Below are 23,466 nucleotides of genomic sequence, written 5' to 3'. Positions count from 1 at the left end.
CAGAAGTATCTGAGTGTCCAAATGGTGTGCATTGTGTAGAAAATGAGTCGAAAAACGAAGTGGCTGAAAAATCTAGTGATAATCTGCTCCACTGTCTAAAAGTTGTTTTCCTGCTAGAATCTGATGACGAAAATGAAATCAGTGATAGTTCAGATGATGAGGGGTATATGAATACAGGTAAGAATGAATATACTAACTTTCTCTGTTGTTCAAAAGTCGAGTACTTAAGTAAATCTGATGGTGAGGAAAAGAGTAGTGATGACTCCAGTGAAGATGAATTCTCAGGTGTAAATGAAAGTGAATATACTTTTACTGAAAGAGGGTATGAGAAAATTAGTGACATTTTTCCAAGGCAAGATACAGAAAGTGAAACTGTGCCAAAACCGAATGAATTATTCAGTAATGTAACACAGGGGCATAATTTGCAGGAACCTCCAGATGATACTATACTGGGGCAAGCCTTAACAAATGTAAGAAATAGATTTACAGATACCAAAAGAACCACCTGATAAAATAATAGCAGAACAGGAAATGTTGTACCTTGCTAAAGACTTTGAAATTCCAAAACCCAAAAAGCCACCTGATGAAACAAAACGTTGGCAAGATCTGAATGGGTTAGTGAAAGATGTAGACGATAGCAGGCCTAAAAAGCCACCAGACTTAAATGACTAATTTATGAAACATAAAAGACTGCCTGATTAATAAAAAGACTGGGGGCAGGATGTATGTGTATATATTGTTAATTTAATGCATGACTTTATTATTATTATTATATCTGAGTGTTACCTGAAAGTGGATTATTGTTTTGTTGATCTTGAGGCCTGTGGCAGTTTGTTGCTTATTTATTGTAGTGTACTGTTTAACTTTGCTTAGAAACTGTTTATTTTCAATTGAATACTTACTGTTGCCAGTCTAATTATAAAGGCAGGGCCATGTAGTGTGAGAAACCTGAGAACTTTATGACTAATGATGCTTATGGTAACTTTATATAAGTGCAATGAACTCCAAATGACAATAATTAATTTCTAATATACTTAAAGATCAGAAAGGGATTATGTTTGCACCATGTTGAGTATTTAAAAATACATGTCCTCTGATGGGGTTTGTTTAACCCTCAGGGGGCAATGCACTCTTTGAATTGTCAGGTGCCTGACGAGCACCAGGGACCCGAGTTGTTGTCAGCACTACTTCCATTTCTTTTCGTGCTGCCAACCTTCCTCTTCATCATTCAGAACTTTTACTATCTTCTTTCCTTCTTCTCTATCAGAGTGTATTGAATAGTGTGGAAATAATGTAGAATACTATGTATTGTTTGTGGACAAATAAATGGATAAATAATATGGGTACACTAGAAAATGACCAAGATTAATGAAAGTATGGTGGGTATTGTTAAAGAGAAAATGTAATGAAAAAGTAATTGGAAAGAGAAATATGGATGAGAAAAGGTAAGAATATTGAAAATAAAAGGTAAATGAATGCCATAATATAATTAAATGTAAATGTTTTTGAAAAGGAAAGGGGCAAATATGGTGTTGAAAAACTGTATATTTGTTTAAAAACTGAGGAGATGAACCTGGCTAATGTATGTGAAATAGGTGTGTGAGGTATGTGTTTAGTGCCAGCAAAAGGGTTGGCAGAAACCACTTGCAATAGGATATGAAATTATTGTCCTGATCTTGATGTATGTAATGACCTAACTGTGTGCGGAAAAGCAATGACAAATGAGTAGTAAAAATACTTAATCCTGACTTGATCCTAAATATGACATTTAATTTTTCTCGATTAATGTATATGTTACCCGATTGTGTCATTTGAAAAGAAATGATTTTGTTGCCAGTGTCTAATTACTGTTTCAAAGTTACAGGTTTCATGTTTTATACCACTAATGCAAATTTTACCAAAAGTGTGACAGAAGATGAAGAAACCTAAAGATGATGACAATAAACTGCTCAAAAATATGTTGTTGGGCAGCAAAACATGACAAAAGAATAAGAATGCTGTGATCCTGAAGTTGAGGACTACCATATATGCTATGTGAGCAGTAGCCAAAGAACTTGCCATTGTGGGGCAAGAAGTTGATAAGTGTACACGAACTGCCAAACCTAGAGGATGGGGCAGTGTGTTAACTTAAAAAGGTGTTTTTTCTTTTTTTTTAGTGTTCTTTATCTAAATTGTGTAGTTGTGCCTAAATGTGTATGTAAAAAGACTGCTAAACCAATAATGGGCAGAATGTGTAACATGGACTGCTAGTGCTGAGGCAAGCAGTGAATTAAGTTAGGTTTTTTGAGCAATATGTTATAAACTGACTATTCTTATTGAAGTCAGTGAAAAGTTATTATAAAATATATATGCAACTTATTTAAATGGATGTAGATGTTTTTGAGACTAAGTTTTCTTGGATAACTTAAAGTTTTGGACTGCCTTGTTTTAAAACACAGCAGTGATGATTAAAGATAGGCTCTGAATATGTTAGTGTGTTTATGTGCAACAAATATTTTGGACTGCTATTAATGAAGAGCAGCTTTAAAGTTAATTAATTTGAAAAAACCTTGCAAAGTTACTTTGGTATTTAAGGAGTCAGTTGGAAAAGGTTTCCATAGCTGTTTGTGTAAATTTTTTGTACATATGTGGATGCAAACTGATATTTTCAATATTTCATTAACTGTTGAACCTTGTAAAATGTACCGTGATCATAAATATGCTTGTGTGTCTGTGAAATTTTACATTCCTTTAAAATTATTGAGAGACAAACTTCTGTTTTGCTAAGCTAAAATGTTTTGTGTTGTTGTATATGTGTATTTTCTTTATTTTATTTGAAGGCTATACCATATTCTACTAATATGCAGATTAATTTTGTACTGATTGCCTATTAATTGAACTGTGCGCATATGGAAAGAACATGCTTGAAGATATCTTGTGTAATGATGCAAAATTAGTTTCCTTAAACTAGTGTGAATATGAAAATTTCTGTAAATGTCTTATTTTGAAAATCTTTTGGAAGAAATGTATGCAAATTTCTTAGGGTATATACTGTATATTTGTAATGTGTGTGTGTGTTTTTTTTTCCAACTGAAGTTGGATGGAATAAATTTTTTTTTGCAGCCAGCACCACTTAGGTGTTATAGATGTTTCCTTGAAGTATCCCTTACAGGAAACTTCAACGAAACATGGGGCATGTGTAACACCACAGCTCTTATGCTGTATGGATTTATTTTGCTTTATTTAATGTTACATTGTTGATCGTCTGTAAATGTGATTGAATCGATAACATAAAATTGTGTACTCTTTTCTTTGTTAAAAAACTTTGGTGTCGTGATTTGATTCTATGCAAAGTAGTGTATCTGTAATTTAAAGTTCTTTGTCCCATTTGGAGGGAACAGAACTTATTGTATGTAATTGTAATTTTGTGTGAATAATTTTTTGTAGAAGTGTCAATATGTGAAAATGTTCTGTTTTATTTAATGTATTTGTTTGCTGTTATGTAAATTGCTGATCCTCACTTAGGGTTCTTAGTTAGTTTGTATGTAAATGGTGTAGTGGTTCCCCTCTGGAATGGAACTGTGTAGCGCGCGCAAATTGTGGTTGGCATAGGTGGAAAAGGTGGAACTGATAGTCAGTCGGAGATGAGCCAGCAGTTCGGAGACGAGCCACGAGTACGTGCACTGCTAGTATAAAGGCGCATATTGTGATGATTCAGAGAGAGGCTTTTCCTGCTTCTTTCCAAGGCCTCGGATGGATGGACAAATAGCTGGAACTATTTTGGAATTTGTATGAATCATCGCCACGAAGAAATGACAGAGTCCAGCAATTCTGTCTGCGAATCCACCTACCAACATGCAGTTGCCACCACGTTGCGCAATCACTGTAACGTAATACTATATTGATGTACAGTGAAGGATCAGCCTAATGGATTTGTTAGTGTGCTGAAATATAAGGTAATTCATATCGGAATTTATTTACCTACCTTGATTTTACTCCTCATCATAACACCTCTCAGGGTCCTCTCCGTTTGAAGTAAAGTGATTACCGAGTGTCCTTACTGAAAGTACATTGAAGCCTTGAGCTCTGTTAAATAATGCCTCTTGAACTTATTAAAGAGAAAGTTAAAGTCAATGATAATTGCTGAAAACAATTTTCCTAGTAAAACTGCTTATCAAAGTACTGTTGCTAACGGTAAAATTAAAAGTCCTTAAGTAAAGTAAATGAACACATTGTTGCTTGTAGTAAATTCTAAAAGGAGAGTCAGTTTCTTGCAATTTTGTCAACATTGTGTTTCGTTGTAGTAAAAGTGAGAAAGCTGCAGTTGTGAAATGTTACATTCTCATGTTTGCCAAGTGTTTGTCTCTCTTGTGTATTAGAAGTGCACATTAATAATAATGTCATAAAGACCATTCACTTTGTGTAAACCCTGAAAGTAATAGTGTGTTTCGGTATCTGTTATAATTCTGAAAATAGTTCATGCTGCTCTAACTGTTAGCTTCAATCTTAAAACATATGTGCGTCAGAGTTCATTGCACTCGCGTGTTACTAAGTCTAGGTTGTGTCTGTTGTGTTGTCCATTATAGTTACTTATACCTACTTTCATAAACGAGAATGTTAATCTTTCTCTTGCCTAATTAGGCTGGCGACCGTTTCCCTTATTCTAGGAATAGTATAGCTAGGCAAAATTTTGTTTGTCATTATTCCAATATTTACGTAATTCTTACTTTCATTTCCGATAAGCCACTTCCATTAGGAACAATACGGTCAACTTAACAAAATTCCTCTCAGAGGGTAACACTGCTCTGTTGCTTTGTGCCATAGTTGCTTTTACAAAATTGTTTTATGTTACAACCTGCTTCTGGCATTGAGGTTATGGTACAGTAGTTAGCAGAGAGGGAGTGTTATAGTCTGCATTAATGTGGCCCACGGCATAATACTGTCCCAACTGACCTGAGCCTGCGAAGCGGTGCATGTTGTAAGTTAGGGATGTGCACCTTCGTTGACGCTCATGCCTCATTTATATGTTTGTTTAAGCTCGGGAGCTGTATCGTCACCACATGACGACACCCTTCCTAGCGCATAAAGCTAAAACTATAGCGTTTGTGACGACAATGTTCACGGGATAACGCACCGATTTGAATAACAGCTGATACGAGGCGCCGTTCTCCGCTTCTCTGTGTTCATTTAAGATCTCTGCGATCGACTGTTATCACGTGGCTGCGGTTTTCCTCTTTAATCGCTTTTCGTGTATTCAAACGCACGACGCTGTGGGGAGAGGGCTGGTTTTAGTCTGTTGGTTGGCGCTCCATGGTGCAGTCTGGTTGTCGGCGGTTGCTCTTTGCGCATGCTCTGCCTCTTTCTGCCGGCCGGTGTGGCCGAGCGGTTATAGGCGGTTCAGTCTGGAACCACGCGACCGCTACGGACGCAGGTTCGAATCCTGCCTCGGGCATGGATGTGTGTGATGTCTTCAGGTTAGTTAGGTTTAAGTAGTTCTACGTCTAGGGGACTGATGATCTCAGATGTTAAGTCCCATAGTGCTCAGAGCCATTTGAACCATTTTTTGGAAAGTAGACGTGCGTGCGTTCGGGAGTGTGTACTGCGTCTATAATCCGTTCATCATAAGAATAGACCTGATGTAAACAAACACAAACGCGATGATTGGTCAGAAGCCGTAGTAGACGTACACTGGTATTGTTAAGCTCTTCGAAGAAAGTGCCGCGCGGAGTGGCCGTGCGGTTTGAGGCGCCATGTTACGGACTGCGCGGCCCCTCCCACCGGAGGTTCGAGTCCTCCCTCGGCCATGGGTGTGTGTGCTCCCTCGCCCATGGGTGTGTGTGTTGTTCTTACTATAAGTTAGTTTATGTAGTGTGTAAGTCTAGGGACAGATGACCTCAGCAGTTTGTTGCCTTAGGAATTCACACACATTTAAAGTATCTCCTACTTACGTATTAGATGTATTATTACTAAGTTACGTTAAATGAAACTTTAAGATATTCCTAATCACGCTTTAGCTACGTAGTTTTTATTTCAAAAACATGTACAGTCACAGCTTTCACAGCGTTGTGCTCTGACTGTCGCGCTGTTAATGCGCAGTATGAAAATGGCTGAGGCTGCTTTCTGGTCTGTAGTGAAACATGCGTGTGGAATACGGTTAAAAAGTGCCCCAAAATAGGCTGTTCTTAACGTTTTTCGCAAATTTAAGGAGATAATCGGCTTTGAAGTTTTTCCAGCGACTGTATATAACAGCTGATTCACGATTCCACATCGTCTGTCTAGCGCAGTCGCTAGTGTAACAGAATATTAATCAAATGGTCCGTTGGTTCAAATCTCATTGGAATCAGTTTTCTTTCTCGTTCAATTTGAAATACCTACATCTCGTAATTATTAAACTTATAATCTATTTTTAAGAATAATGCACTTCTTATTGTTTCTAATTATATATTGGATGCGAAATTCCTGTTTTCATTTCAAATACAAATTCTTAATTATCGATGTTTTAAGAAAGACAAACCAATTTAATTTTTATGGCACAAACGAAAAACCAGATCCTCTTTATTTGGACTATGTCTATCGTTTTATACCACAGATGTAGTAAGTGTCGTAGAAACATTAATAACAATCATTTTCACACCATAGAGCACATCATATAAATGCTGCATTTTTGCATTTGCTACTATTACAATATGAACCCAACAGTACTGATCTGGAGCCAAGTTGCGGGATTTGGCCCGAGAGGTAACAAGACTGTTAAGCTGCCAGACATACTGAAACTAACGTTTTTACATGTCCCTGCCGAACGCTGGCGGAATATAGAATGGCTCGTCACAAAAGAAGGAGAGAAAAAGTGGCGCCTGGTTGGCTTCGCGGATTCTGTTGTTGATAGGCTCGTTATCAATGTAACAGGTGACACTTCCAGAACTGACACGTATTTCTCGGATTCGGAGAAGGAAGGAGCTAGGAGATTACCAGACGACTGACTGTAATTAATACCTTCAGTGGCTTAAATATTCAACAGTACAGTGAAATCCCTGGAGTATGCTTTTGCACTACAAACAACTCGCTCAGAATAACCCTATGGTTAAGTTAGAAATTTTCATCACTTTTGTTTGTAATTAGAATACTATGTCAGGTGAGAACGAGTGCATTTCACGCTTTCCGTTTGGTCAACTAAGAAGCGCGCGGTAGTGATGGTGTTTCTCTGAATATTATTTCATTCTCGTTAAACACTGAATGCCATCGTTTCTTTGCTCGTCCCTTTTTACGTCTGAACTGCAACTGCTCACATCAGTGCAGGTTAGTTGGACTGCTGGCTGACCAGTGCAAGTTTAATGCTCTACTAAAGCTGTTGTCCCGTATTATCGCTCAGTCTATGTGCGTGTAACACAACATAAAATGTATCCTTATAATCGTACTTGACTGTACTGGCCACAGCTTGGCTTCCACCCCACGTGAGTAGTGGACCATTGCCATTTGTGGTGCAATTTGTTAGTGTGGGTTGCCTACATCAGGGGCAAGAACGCACTCAGGGGAAAACCTTGTTCTCCTTTGATTGACAGGTACCTAACCTACTGTTCTCCTTTGATTGACAACCTTCTGCTCCCCCACACCCTCCCACTCCCCTCCCCCTCAGCAAACCTCCAACCACACCCCCTCATTGCTACAGGTACACTTTCAGGTCTGAGTTATTGGAATAGCCCCTCTCACTCTAATCAATTTGATTGACTACTTAATTAAATTGATGAGTTAATTAACATCTTTCCGCCTGGTAACCCCCCTTCCCTCCCATCCCCCTCTCAGTAATAGGCCAGAAAGAGACTAGGTTGATTGGTTATTTGGAGGGAATTCGATTGCAGTGTAAGTGGTCACTCAGCCACCGTTAATTATTTTTACCTGTTTGTACTGCTATTTTATTTTTAGTTTTATCTCCCTGTTTTGATGTGCTGTGTCCAATCTTGCCATTTGAACGATACCAATTCTCTCACAATTTGGCTCTGAATTGAACTTTTGGGAACGGGCGCTGATAACCTCGCTGTTGTGCGCCCTAAAACACTAATCATCATCATCATCATCATCATCATCGATTGCAGTGTATGGAATATTGTTTAAACAATTTAGACAATGTATAGAATATTGTTTAGTTACTTATGGCACTGTATGTAATATCATTTATTTATTTAAATAATTTTTCAGGAAATCGATCACCACCCCCACCACCCCATCCGTATCCCCCTAGCCTCCTCCCCTCTCCGCCTCACCGCCTCTGCCAGCAAACTGGCGGCCCTGGAGTGGAGAGGAGGGAATTCACGAAGGGAAATTGAAGGGTATATTGTTTTCTATAAAAGAAATCAGTTTCAGGATTTCGATTTCTCTTGTGCATCATTATCTGGTGTTTGGAAAGATGCAGGTCTTGTGAGAAGTAATTACATCGATCGCATTTTTTTTTATTTCGATTGTGTAAGAAATACCGTCATGAAACACACATCACATGTAATCACACACAGTTAAAAATCTTTCGAACCCGAGGCACTCACCGCCCGCCATCGCCTGTCCACTGGACCACACTGGATGCCACTGCACACGCTCCCAGGAGTCGGAATGCACTGGCGGCCCTTGCGAAGTGACAACGCGACTCTCAGCTTCCGATCCACGCACGGGTATCAGTTCAGGTCACACAAGGGTGAGGCGGCGGCTTCCCTTTCATACTTGACATCTGAGAAATTCCTGTCGAAATATATGTTCACCTAGGCAATGATGCTGGCGCAATGATGCAGAGCTCCAGGTCCAGCGCTGTAGAAATCTGTTCGAATGCGTCCCAGAATAGCTCAGGGTGCATTGTTCCGAGCAATCCAAATGCGCCCCACAAGCCACCACTGGACGCAATCTAGCGCCAGAGGGCGAGTCATCGCTGCCGCCTACAGCAAGCAGGTGACAGTCATGTCTACAGTTGGAGTTCTTTGAGTGTTATACTGACTTCACATGGCTAAGTAAATGAGAGTCACATCACCCTCTGGGCCGCGCACTTGTGTTTACCATTGCTGGTGTGAAACCTATCTACCTGTGGACACTGACGTCACAGGTTGCGCTATAGAAATCTGTTCCAATGCTTCCCAGAACAGTACAGCCTGCATTGTTCCTAACAATCCTAACAGGACATGCAAGCTGCATCTAGAAGTGTACGTGTGCTTACCTGCCCAGCTTGGCTGACGCATCGCTGCGAAATGTTCGCATAGCGACTCACCATCTAAAAGGTTTTCAAAGTTATATGGATGACACATGGATATGTAAAATAAGAGCCAAGTCGACCTCTCGGAAATTGTAAAGTGCTGCAAATATAGTTAATGATCGCTTTTGTAAGAGCTTTCGTGATGTCGCAGCTCATCTGCATGGAAATTCTTGTCCTGACAGAACCCATTTACGAAAATAGTGCAGAATAAGGCCGAATGCATCCTTCCTGATGGTCCTAACGAGGCACGCCGTCCATCACCCTTCCAGGAAATCGTTAAGCCCTGCTTTCAACAAACATCTCCGAAACACCAATGTTCTCATCGCTATGTAGAGGCTCCTATGCCCCAGCACAAAGGATGTCTTATGGATGAATGGAGCATTCTGATTGCCTGTTACCGAATTTACCCGCGAAATTACAGATGCTGTCGGTGTGGAAGCATTGCCCGCCTTTTTTTCTGCAGATGAGACTTTCAGTGGCAAAAAACCTTTTTTATACAGATCGCCATATTGCACTGACAGTTAAATCCTGCAGAAGTGATCTACAGATCGTCAAATAAATCCAAGGTCTTCACCGTGCCGCTGTGCAGCGCCGACGGAGGAAACTACCACCGTAAACGCAGCCCACGACCGCAGCCGCGGAAGAGAGAGGCGAACTGGCCGTGAAAACCCCACATCCTGGGAGAACGCTATCAATACTCCCAGCGCAAACATTCATCGTATTGGATCTTACCAAATTTCCACATGAGTAGACACATGACACACGCGGTCCTGAATACAATGCAGCCCAAACTGGATATTAATTCACTATTCACCCATCCAGGGGGAGCCACGAACCAAATCATCATAAGTCGAAAGCTTTCTCAAACTCTCTGAACCGGTGTACAAACGATGGTATGCTTGCTGCTGTGCTTTCTATGGCCATCTCCAGGCTTAAAAGAATATTAGGAACAAGGCACATCTTTATCAGTGTAACTACAATTAAATACTAGGATTGCTGCCACAGTCCAACGCCGAGCGATGTACTGGATATGTCTCCTTTTTATGACCATGGTTATGGAAAGAATCTCAGTATCTATAGCACACATAATTTTCCACATAAAAAAATAATTTTTCATTCCCTTTCGCCTATTGATGTGCTGAATCTATACGTTCCACACAATAGGACACAAAGTAGCGACCATCAGATACTCGTACATATACTGTGAAGACTGTAGCAGAAAGGCTGGGTCGGTTCCCATCATACCATATTTTTTTGATATCAAGCACATAGCAGTATGCTACCGATCTCTTGCACAGTATAATTCCGAAGATACAGACTGGAAGTTATTCCTCTAGAACCCCAAAACTTTAGCGAGGTGGAGCGTATTTTCAACCACAGAGTAAATAGAAACCTATCCCGCCTGCTAAGATCTTTACGTGAAAACTCGAAAAAATAGATGAAACTGATAATTCCACTCGTGAGTACCGATGTCAGTTGTATAGAAGCTTCTAAATCATCCTTATAATTTACAAAGTCAACGAAGGTGTGTCTCAAAACCAGGAAACGTGTCTTTCATCCTTCTTTCACCTGCTGGATATGCACACCACAACCGATGTACTCTCAGTTAAATAAAGATGGGAAATGTGAAGAAGCAATCAGTCAGTCAATTTACATGGGAGGGAATAATGGTCCAGTGCAAACACACGTCCATACTGAATCTTCTCAGATTTCCACGGGATAACGAAAGCTATCCAACACATACTAAGTGTTGGTTCGCTATTCGGTCGTCTAGAGGACGACACCATTAAGTCAGCTGCATTCCTGCATCCCAACAGGCCTCACCATTCGGACAGCTCCTAGTGTTAGCTGGAAACGTGAATCGTTCCCGCCACAGGTCACCGCTGGCGCGCCATGCACCCCTAAACAGAATATCCTAGGAAACCAGTCACAAACATATTTGATCGCTATACTTACAATTAAATGTTACAATCGCGGTCTCAGTTGAATGACATTCGACAATGAGTGAAGTATCGGAAATACACCATGCTGACGGCTGCAGCCCTGGAAATAGTAATATCTGTACCGTTCTTATGACTTGACATATTTTTCCCTTTCCTATCACAGTATTCCACGTCATATCCATACCTTCCTTACGACCTGAAATAGTCGTTCCCTTTACACAATGGTAGCACTCTGTAAGGGGTCCGTAGGCCCTTACTATAACTTTGCACTCGGCACATGTCGATAGGGCCAACAATCGATTGTGACGTGTTGCGAGAGCGAGTGTCGAGATGTGCCAGAGTGGTTGGCAGGAATGGTGTGTGTGTGGAGGCCATTACTGGAACACAAAACATAAAAAGGAGACAGCCACTGCCTTCGTCATACATATCTAATTACGGCTAATCTCATCACAGGCTTTCTTCGTTTGCCATTATCGTCACACGCTAATCCATCACTGCAGTCCATTTGTAAGGGATTTGTTCCTGTGTGGTCCAGTGGACAGGCTATGGTGGGTGGTGAGTGCCTCGGGTTCGAAAGATTTTTAACTGTGTGTGATTACATGTGATGTTTGTTTCATGAAGGTATTTCTTACACAATCGGATTAAAAAAAGAAATGCGATCGATGTAATTACTTCTCACAAGACCTGCATCTTTCCAAACTCCAGAGAATGATGCGCAAGAGAAATCGAAATCCTGAAACTGATTTCCTTTATAAAAATACTTGATAAGCCTGATGCTCATGGTGAATCTATCACTCTTCCCCTACTACTAAGTATAACAGTTCTCCAATAAATGATTGCTGACGATACAAAATAATACTGAGAGAAAATCAGCGATGGGTGGACATGTCCCATAAGTTTTCATGCGAGTTGTAACATCTCCGTTTTCATCCCGACCTGATCTGATCGAATAGCAGCCCAATATTTATTATTAACATGACCGTGAACCTAATGGGGCTGGTAATCGGAATTGACTGCTACGGAAGTTGTGACTTTCCAGTTCGTCCTGTTCAATGCTATAATACTGAATGTATGGTAATAAGGAACACCAACACAGTCTTACTAATTACGAACTTCTCAAAACACAAAAAGGAGACAGCCACTGCCTTCGTCATACATATCTAATTACGGCTAATCTCAGCACAGGCTTTCTTCATTTGCCATTATCGTCACACGCTAATCCATCACTGCATCCAACACTGCAGTCCAAGGTTAGGCCGGCGCGGTAGACGCGAAACCAAATATCGGCACTAGTAACGTCACTGATCACTTTTATAAAGATACTTCATCACTTTCCCAGTATTTATTTATTATTTATGGGTCTAACCACGGTGATGGTGACACCCTTCTCGGTTAAAAATGGCCCCACACACACACCATTCCTGCCAACCACTCTGGCACATCTCGACACTCGCTCTCGCAACACGTCACAATCGATTGTTCGCCCTATCGACCTGTGCCGAGTGCAAAGTTATAGTAAGGGCCTACGGTCCCCTTACAGAGTGCTACCACTGTGTAAAGGGAGCGACTATTTCATGTCGTAAGGAAGGTATGGATTTGACGTGGAATACTGTGATAGGAAAGGGAAAAATATGTCAAGTCATAAGAATAGCTGAATAACATGGTTTTTCCTGACAAATACAACAACACTGCATATAGATTGTGACCTTAGGAGTGTATATTATCAGACCAGCAGTGTGGTTACACGTCGCCGACGGTGCATCCTCGTAATAAAATTACCTAATTTTGAAAGTGACTCGACTCGACATTCGCTCTCGCAACACGTCACAATCGATTGTTCGCCCTATCGAACTGTGCCGAGTGCAAAGTTATAGTAAGGGCCTAATGACCCCTTACACCACTGTGTCTCAGAAAGAGAGGCGTAATCATCTTACGAACAACCAGATGTTGAAAAGCGTGATCGCTACAACTCCTGTATATTACTGTCACAAGCGCTCTTGGTTCTACAGGTGCACACAAATATCCATGTTCAAAGCTATACTGGCTTTATAAATCGGCCTATGGCATTATAGCTGAATAACATGGTTTTTCCAGACAAATACCACAACACTGCATATAGATTGTGACCGTAGGAGTGTATATTATCAGACCAGCAGTGTGGTTACACGTCGCCGACGGTGCATCCTCGTAATAAAATTACCTAATTTTGAAAGTGACTCGACTAAGGAGCGTGGTATGAAACCAGTTTTTGCAACTCCCTCAACGCCGCTAGATATTTCTCCAGTATTTGTAATGCATCCTGTCTCAATGCCATGTCAGAGGTTCTGCAATATACTCAATGAGTTATAGATGATGGTTGATTCAGAAGGATCACAAACAGTAGTAGATGGTGTGCTGATTGAGTTTGTAAGAAATGTACACTAGCTTTTCAGATCTCTAATAAAATGCTTTCGATAGAAATGATATCTATGATTTGGAATCAAGTCTTTCATTCAACCACATACCTGCGTTGTTCAATAACATATGCCATCGCCGTTATTTAGGTTTATTTCTAGGCAACCAGTTTCGACGATACACTACATCATCTTCAGGCCTGCTTCAATCGAGTAACCGTTGAGTTACAAAATACAGCAGCACTTTTAACTGGTTTCGTAAGGGTTATTTTGGGCATGCGTGGTCGTTGGACAGCTGCAACAGTTTGTGACAGTTGTTCAACGAGCACGCATACACGTAATAATCGTTACGAGACCAGTTAAAAGTATTGCTATATTTTCACGAAGGTTACACGATTGAAGCGGGCCTGAAAATGATGTAGTGTATCGTCCAAACTAGTAGCCTAAAAATAAACCTAAATAACGGAGATTGGTATTGTTTTATTGCATATTGACCACCTGTAGGCCCATCCTCCAGCCAGAAGATGGAGTTACATTCATTTACCTGCGTTGTATGCGATAAAAGAAGTCTTTTATTGATTACAGCCACTAGTGACTCATATCTCGTATCTCAAAATGAGTCACCTTTCTCGAACCTGCCTTCTACAGTAAAATTCCAATGCGGTTTTAGGTAGTCACTATGCATCTGGCAATTGTCCCTCAGAGTCTGCACTACCATCCCTGCAGCTTTGCGCAAGTGATCGTTCTAATGTAAGTTGGAACTGAGTCGAAGGCAGAGAAAGCTATATCTATCACCTTCTGCAACCCATGTAGAAACAGGCTAAGCTGTGTTACTGCAACAGGACTGTGTTTTGACCGTTCAATGGAAATGGGAACATGTTGTCATAGCTCAGGCACCTATGCATGATTTGTAAGGTCAGTGCCAAACGAAGCCTGCTCCTGCAACACGAGGTAGTATAAAAGACAGTACGGGAACTGGTGGAAGGATGTGGATTTTGCTACTACATTGTGGTGCTTCTCCAAATAACCAATAGGTACTACAGATCTGCGTCCATCACATCCCATTCACGTCTATCACCCCAACATTCTATCATCGTTCTTCTGTACCATCCAACAGAGAATAATTACGATGTATATCCAATAGAGAACGCAATGAGATTTTTACCACATCTCTCTCCTCCCATATATCGAAAACAAATACCACATACATGCTGGTATCGAGAAAATGTGACGATCCTATTAAATATACAAGTATTGATCCACTGCACAGACCAGTTTAAAGTTTAATCATCAGCACTGCAGGAGGATGTTTGTATCGCATAGACTGCAGTGTAAGTCGCAAGACACAATCCCTGTGACCCTGTGTCGTTGTTGAGAAACATGGTTTTTATCTGCTGTAACACGCTTTGTACACTGCCATTCAGTTTGTTTTACCGCCACGACTTTGAGGTCTATGTAAGGTTCTAAACTAACATTAAGACGTTCTGATCCATTGGCACTCGCAGAAAACTAGATGTCACATGGTAAAAGTCATGTTGTTACTGCTGCTACCATAACACACCACACACACTGGATGATTTTAAATAAAAGACAGTTACAACATAAGGAAACTGGAAGAGTTTGGCAGCATTGTGGAGCGTTTCGAAACTACAGTCCAAACGTGATTGACGACCTCTACTTTTAAACTCATCCGTCACAGTGACAGAATAGCTGATAGCTCTGCATTCCATTTCGACTGATTGCTCATATTGCAGTCATGTACACAATCACCTGTTCGGTGGTAGCCATCCCCGGAAGGTGTTGCCCATCCACCAGGTTAATTAATTGAACAATTTAATTAAGTAGTCAATCAAATTGATAAAGGTGAGAGGGGCTATTCCAATAACTCAGACCTGAAAGTGTATCTGTAGCAGCAAGGGGGGAGAAGGTGGATTGGAGGTTTCCTGAGGGGGGGAGGGGAGTGGGAGGGAGTGCGGGAGCAGCAGGTTGAGGATCTGTCAATAAAAGTAGAACAATAGGTTAAGTACCTGTCAATCAAAGGGGAACAATAGGTTTGCCCCTGAGTGCGTTCCTGCCCCTGATGTAGGCAACCCACACTAACAAATTGCACCACAAACAGCTATGGTTCACTACTCACCTGAAACGAAGTCGAATGAGATTCAAGCAAATGAACACACTTGATATATTGGCAAGGAGTGATATCTATGTGCATGTCTGTGCACTCCAAAATAACTACAGGTTCGATTTTCTGGCACTTCTTCCTGGCTTTTACTATTATGTGTAATCCACCTATAGTATTTTGTAAATTTATGAGATTGTTTTTCTTCTTGTATGTAATTATTATTTAGGATTATAAGATGGAGTATGTGTTCTGCAGCGTTCTCATGGTGAATTTTTATGTATCATGGTTCCTGTGCAAAGAGAGAGTGAACTGTTGTTGTAGATTGCAAGAGATTTAATTTGGCTGCAAAGAGTAATTCTATTCATGTTTTGAAATTTTTGTAATGTTTTACGGATTGTATTACTGTGGATACTGCCCAGATGCTGTGTTGTTTTATGTTGTTCTTTCAGTGGAATAATCAGCGGTGCACGTCGTCTGTTGTAGCTGCTCGTTTGACTGGAGGACGACGCCTTGGTGGCAGCTACTTTGAATTGTAACCGAAAGCGTGTTAGCTGTGTTTGTCTGTGGACTCCAGTTCTTCAGCGAATTTAAGTTGGGTATTGTATTATTTGTTCCTGGTGATGCCGAGGCGTTTGTCTTTCCTTCTTCGCCATTCTTTTCAGCATTCATTCAGGCTGGATCTGAGTTGTACTTTCTACGCACCTTTGATGTGCCATTAGTTGTCACTGAAATTTTTTAATACCTGAAAGATGTATTTAATTCTATTGGGTTTTTAATGCCTTATGCAGAAAGACAAATTTTGAGTTGTTTCTGTTGTTATATCTTAAAAGTTTTTCTCAGTAACCCATTTATTGTTTGTATGGTTCTCAAGATTTAAATAAAGAGGGTTTTAAGATTATTTATTGTGTGGGGTGGGCTTTGACGCCCATAGGCATTTCGTCTGTTTAGTGATGTTCCAAGTTCTAGGGAAATTACGTATATTTTTCTGGGGTAACAGCAGATTGCTGTTGTCATGCAATTTTTAAATAAAATCTGTTGGAAATTACAAGACAGAATATGTGTTTGATTGGTAATTATCGCCTTATCTTTATTGAGTTGAAATATCCATGAGTGTGTGTCCCACATCTCAACAACCTTTTCAGGACACGCCAGTTTAAAATTATTTTAATAGTTTGTAGTTGTGATGAAATATGAATCTACAGCTATTTGAAAATGGTAGAGCAAGAAGGAGTATTTATTGCATCTACTCGCTAAGGATGAACCTAATTACACTCGAAATCAATGGAAAAATCAGTATCGTCAGTATTAATGAGAAGCATCCATCGCTGGGATATGTTATCACTTGAACTGTTATAGTGGCAACCGGAGAATGATGTGTAGTGAAAGATTAAGTTGGAAAACCAGTGGAGAATTGAAAGTGTAGTAAATTTAGTTGCTATAGGAAGGTTGAGTCTGAGCACTGTAAGGAAATGTATTTACTAAAACAATGAAAGAAGTGAAATGGTAGGTGATGCTATCCTTTGAAAGCAACATTTTCCCACTTAAATGTGAGGAACTTTAACGTTCGTAAAGTAGATAGAAATGTTTTCGTTTGTGGCAAGAGGGTCGGATTTTGCAGCAAAGCGTGTTGTCTCTGATAAGTATTGCTTACCCATGATGAATTGTCACAAACTAAACCGTTGAAATAAAGGATAGTCAAATAATATAGGGGAAAGGAGGTTACAGCGTTTTGTTCAGCCGTTCTTTTGAATGATGGATTATCTGGACGCGCCCTTCGATCTGGTGTAACAAGGCACGTAATTCATCTGACCAGGTCAACACGTTTCCATTGACCCACTGTTCTATCTCGACGATCCAGTCCGACAGTAATCATAATTGACGACGTCGTTGGGTCGACATGGGAACACGCAAGGGTCGTCTACTGTAGAGCCCCGTGAGAACTTCTTCATTCTAGGATTTCTTTGGTTCTGTTTACTGTTGTCTGGAGTGCATGGCAAGTAATGAAACAGAAACTTCCCTAATATTGCTCTTATCGGAAATGATGACGTTCATGTAAGGTATACTAACAAAGTAATTTATCTTTTGAATTGCAGCTGAATTTAATGAGGAAAGATTTTAAAAGTTGCCACAATGTGGTACGACTCCAATGAAATGTGTATAAGATTTCGAAGATGTAATTTTTGGTGTAACTAAATCAAAACCCTTCAATGCATATTACACTCACTGGCATTGAAATTATTACTAATATTCACCAAATAAGTACGAGAGGCATCACAGTGGCTTTGGAATACCACAGTACGATGTAGCGTGATGTAAACGAATTCCACACAAGATGTATCTCTCAGGTTCAGAATTTACACTTGGTTTGCCAATGAAATTTTCCTTACTGTTTCTTGATTGGTTATAAGTAGTAGAACAGACTATGTTCTGCCCCACTGACGTCAACCAAGATGGCGGCCGTGACGTCAGCTGATGACACAAGTACCATTATCCAAGATGGCGGCCGTGACATCAGCTGATGATGGGAGTACCATTATCCAATATGGCGGCGATGACGTCATCCAAGAGGGCTGGCTGTGGACTTGACAACAGTGCATGGCATCATCCAAGATGGCGACTGTGCCGTCAGCAAATGGTGCGAGTACCATTAACCGAGATAGCGGCTTTTGGCGGGAAAGTTCCATGATCCCCTGCCATGACCCCCTGGTGGGAAGTTTGAATTTTGGCGGGAAATTGAATTATGTGCTCTTACAGGTCCCCCGGCCCCCTTTTCCGACTTTTTGCATAATTATGCGTCATCCTCTTGGAAAATGGGCGGGAATTTCGAATTTTGGAGAGAATTTTGCTCTAAGAGTTTACTCCTGTAGCTGAGGGGAGTTAGTATGGAGTTGCTTCCACTAGAGGCTGCTCATGATGCCGTTAAATTCGAATATATTTTGTTTAAATTTGTATAAATGTGTTTAAATTTGTTGAAGTTTGTTTAATGCTATTATCTGCCTACAGCTGTAGCGGCTTAGTTTGGTGTTACCACCACAAGAGGCTGAGATATCAGTGCTTGTTGAGCTGTTGGTGTTCGATTAAAGAGATGTTGGTGCCAGAAAGGGTGAGTTTAATAACTGCATTACAGGCACTCATTCAGCCGATGAGTGCATCTACAGCTCACTGGATGAAGAGTGGAAGGGAGCATTAATGCCTGAACATATGAAGAGGAAGAATACGGTCCCGCAAATAAATGCTTTGCATTTAAGATGCATTATATGATGCACGTAAACTTCTGTATCTACTGGAATTGTCTGTCACTTCTAAAACCTATGTATAAGCTCCCACCACACAAGAGACAACTGATTCTGATCCATCAGACCAAAGAACTGAGCTAGTTAGCGAGTTCACTACTAGAGGGCGCCACGATAGGTCACGTGATCGTGCAGTTCAGTCCATAGGAGCACAGAATCATGATGCACGTCTGTCCCAGCCTCCTTATCCCCCCCAAGCAGGTCTGGAGGGGAAAACTGGTGGGAAAAGGAAGCAGCCTGTTCTGGGCTGCTGGAGAGAGGAAGGAGTATACTTTATTTATTTTTTGAACAATTTATTTAGGGACGGATTTCACCTAGTTTATTTATTACAGAAAATAGATCTTACGCTCTCCAAATGTCGAATATTTGGGATGGAGGTGACTGCATACAATCGTGTACAGTGCTGTACTACACCTCCTGATCAGTGGATTTGGGCTAGGTGTTGGCAGCTGTACTACATTTACAAGCAATTTTATAACACAGAACGAGAGGTTACGACATGATTGCATGGATGGAACTGACATAAAATCGATAGAATTGCGAAAAATCTATTGAGAATACGTATAAACTGAGCGAATTTACACCAAAATACAGGGTAATTGAGGAAGTACTTGGGTAGCTTCTGGTTGGCGCAGAACAATTTGTACATGGGAACAAGTATGTGACAGCAAGAGGAATTCCAGAAAACGTCAGAATGGAAGCGAAGGGAACCAGTGAAGCTGTCAATTTTTTTCCGTCGAGGTCACATTATATTTTGTGTCTACTGAGGTAACAGTGACACATGACAGTTGACTACTGTATTTACGCTTTTCAGGAAGACAGAGAACCATCCACCTCTAAACTTACATGCATCTGCGTTAAAGGACAGCAGAGAGTGGATGGGGTCATCGATTGAGATGGGCTGTAACGAGGTACGATTTAATGGTAGACTGATGATACATTCTAAGTAGGGAGAAGTTACTGCAGCTCAATTTTTCCGCTGTTCTGTCAGGATGCATCAGTTGCGTGACATAGCAAGCGTTCAAATCGTATACAACCACGTGTTTTGTATGTGTTTTAGACCACTGTCTGCTTGGAATCGTTAACGGCAAACCTGTCGGTCATCGGAGAACTCCCATCTCACGTGTGATGAAATGTGACACATTCCTCTAAACGAACTGTGATTTATACAATGTACTCCATCCCCATGTCGCATCTTGGTTGAAAAATTGAGATTTCAGCTTCATAACTAAGATGATTCTAAGTTAGCGATAGGTGTTGTGAGGCACTGCAATCCCAATGTATACATTTGCCTGACAGATGCGCTGTTTACAGAGTTAGTGGCGGAATGACATGTAATTTCACATGTCTGATGCTGCTACTATGCGTTTATCTGTTTCCTTTTAAGAGGTAGTCGCCATTACTAACGATGACTTTTATATAGGATTGATGCAAACATAGTATAATTTCTGAACCGTGATCAAATGCGAACAGTGGACGCTATACACCTCTGGAGAACTATATTGTGCATGTATCATACAGACCCACTGTTTTAAGAAAGTAGTATTTTTATTTTACAGTTTGTTACCATAGTTTATCGTAGAGAAACCTGCAAGATATGTATGCCATGCACTGGAATATAAATTTCTTACATTGGAGTATTAACAGCGCTGCATGCCAAACAACTGATAGGTTGGAAAATCAAGCGATCTTACATTATAGACTGTTTTAAGTGCGTATGCTTATGTTCTGTCTTACCAATACCTTCCACATACTGATCCTAGACTCTAGAACAATACTTTAAAATTGATAGCATAGTTGATTTACATAAAAATGCTTCGAACTCCATCCGTCTGGAGCTCCATCATGCAAAAAAAAAAAAAAAAAAAAAAGTACCTGTTTCTTGTTGTTCTTAACCGTCTGCTGTTATTTAATAACACTTTCAAATCTCCAGAATGAGATTTTCACTCTGCAGCGGAGTGTGCGCTGATATGAAACTTCCTGACAGATTAAAACTGTGTGCCCGACCGAGACTCGAACTCGGGACCTTTGCCTTTCGCGGGCAAGTGCTCTACCACCTGAGCTACCGAAGCACGACTCACGGCCGGTCCTCACAGCTTTACTTCTGCCAGTATCTCGTCTCCTACCCTCCAAACTTTACAGAAGCTCTCCTGCGAACCTTGCAGAACTAGCACTCCTGAAAGAAAGGATATAGCGGAGACATGGCTTAGCCACAGCCTGGGGGATGTTTCCAGAATGAGATTTTCACTCTGCAGCGGAGTGTACGCTGATATGAAACTTCCTTGCAGATTAAAACTGTGGCTAAGCCATGTCTCCGCAATATCCTTTCTTTCAGGAGTGCTAGTTCTGCAAGGTTCGCAGGAGAGCTTCTGTAAAGTTTGGAATGTAGGAGACGAGATACTGGCAGAAGTAAAGCTGTGAGGACCGGCCGTGAGTCGTGCTTCGATGGCTCAGATGGTAGAGCACTTGCCCGCGAAAGGCAAAGGTCCTGAGTTCGAGTCTCGGTCGGGTGCAGTTTTAATCTGCCAGGAAGTTTCACTTTCAAATCTTTTACTATACGTCGATAAGGAGTGCTATCCTCCTCGACATGGGCGCATCTGGACAAATCTTCTGCACTTGGACGGGCGAGGACTTAGCAGGCTTCATTCATTCACGAGGCATGGAATGAAGCTGTCTACGTCTGGTCGGTTGCAGATTAAATCGGTAACGGTGCCTCTGGGCGGGTTGGTCAATGACAGTGGAGTGGGTCTTTCAGTATCTAATTTTATCCAGTTCCACCTGTAGGAGGTTCGAGTCCTCCCTCGGATATGGGTGTGTGTGTTGTTCTTATCATAAGTTAATATATGTGGTGTGTAAGTCTAGGGACCGATGACGTAAGCAGTTTGGTCCCTTTGACATCTCATTTTATCCTCAGATTGCCAGAATGCTCTGTGAATTCCTTCCGCATAGAGATAGATAATAAATTATAAACTATGTTCAAAGTGCTAGAAATATGTAGAGCGCTGTCTCATATACTTTGATGACGTATGTGTTCGAAAATTAACAATGAATGGACGTACTGCACAGTCATCTATCTCCATTCACAATGATACGTGCAAAGTGGAGAAAGAGTGGTTTAGCTATGTTACTGAAATTGAGAAACATGTTGTTGCATCATTGATTGGTGTTGAAATTACAGTAAAAATTTTCAAATGGCTCTGAGCACTATGGGACTTAACATCTACGGTCATCAGCCCCTAGAACTTAGAACTACTTAAACCTAACTACGCTAAGGACATCACACAACACCCAGTCATCACGAGGCAAAGAAAATCCCTGACCCCGCCGGGAATCAAACCCGGGAACCCGGGCGTGGGAAGCGAGAACGCTACCGCACGACCACGAGCTGCGGACAAATTACAGTAAAAATACTAAAATTGTTCGCACTATCAACTGTGATGTTTATTATTTCAGTATATCGACGGTATCTTTTCCATCCCACCTGCCCAGCGGCACACTGTTGGTTACCACACAATGATTGACTGACAATGCTTGTTTGAGTTGGAGAAAAAATTTTGTGGAGTGGCAACCCCTTCTGGGGATGGCTAGCACCGAACAAGTAATTCCTTACATGATTGCAATATGAGGAATCAGTCGAAATGGAATGCAGAGCCGTCAGCTATTCCGTTACTGTGACAGAGAAGTTTAAGTGTAGAGGTCGTTTATCACCTTCAGACTGCAGTTTGGAAATTCTCCACAACATGGCAAAACTGTTCCAATATCCTTGTGTTGTAACTGACTTTTATTTAAAATCATTTAGTGTGTGTGTGTGATGCGTTATGGTAGCAGCAGTAACAGCATGATTTACACCGTGCGAGTCTAGTTTCCTGCGAGAGGCCATAGATCAGAACATGTTAATGTCAGTTTAGAACCTGACACAGACCTCGAAGTTGTGGTGGAGAAACAAAATGTATGGCAGTGTGCAAGGCGTGTTGGAGCCGAAAGAAAACAATGTTTCAAACATGACACAGGGTCACATGGAGCGTCTCTTGCGACTTACAGTATAATCTGCGGGATACGATCATCCTCCTACAGCACTGGTGATGAAACTTTAAACTGGTCTGTGCAGTTGATCAATACCTGCATATTTAATAGGATCATCACATGTGCTCAGTGCCAGCGTACATGCAGTATTTGTTTTAGATATATTGGAGAAGAGAGATTTGGTAAAAATCTTATTGTGTTCTCTATCGGATGAAGATAGTGGAGCCGCTATAGTTCGCAATTTTTCTCGGTTGGATGGTACAGAATGACAAGGATAGCATGTTGGGATGACAGATGTGAATTGGCCTTGTGGGATGCGGATCTGTAGTACTTGTATGTAGTTTGGGGTCTCACCACATTGCAGTAGCAAAATTCCTCGTCCTTCTCCCAGTTCTTATTTCGATCGAATGGTCAAAACACAGTCCTGTCACAGTAACACAGCTTAGCCTGTTTCTACACGGGACGCAGAAGGTGGTAGATATAGTTT

This window comes from Schistocerca cancellata, chromosome 3 (genome assembly GCF_023864275.1).
Source record: "Schistocerca cancellata isolate TAMUIC-IGC-003103 chromosome 3, iqSchCanc2.1, whole genome shotgun sequence".
In the NCBI taxonomy this organism is placed as follows: domain Eukaryota; kingdom Metazoa; phylum Arthropoda; class Insecta; order Orthoptera; family Acrididae; genus Schistocerca; species Schistocerca cancellata.
The sequence above is the reverse complement of the archived record's forward strand: the minus strand, read 5'-3'. Positions refer to the sequence as shown.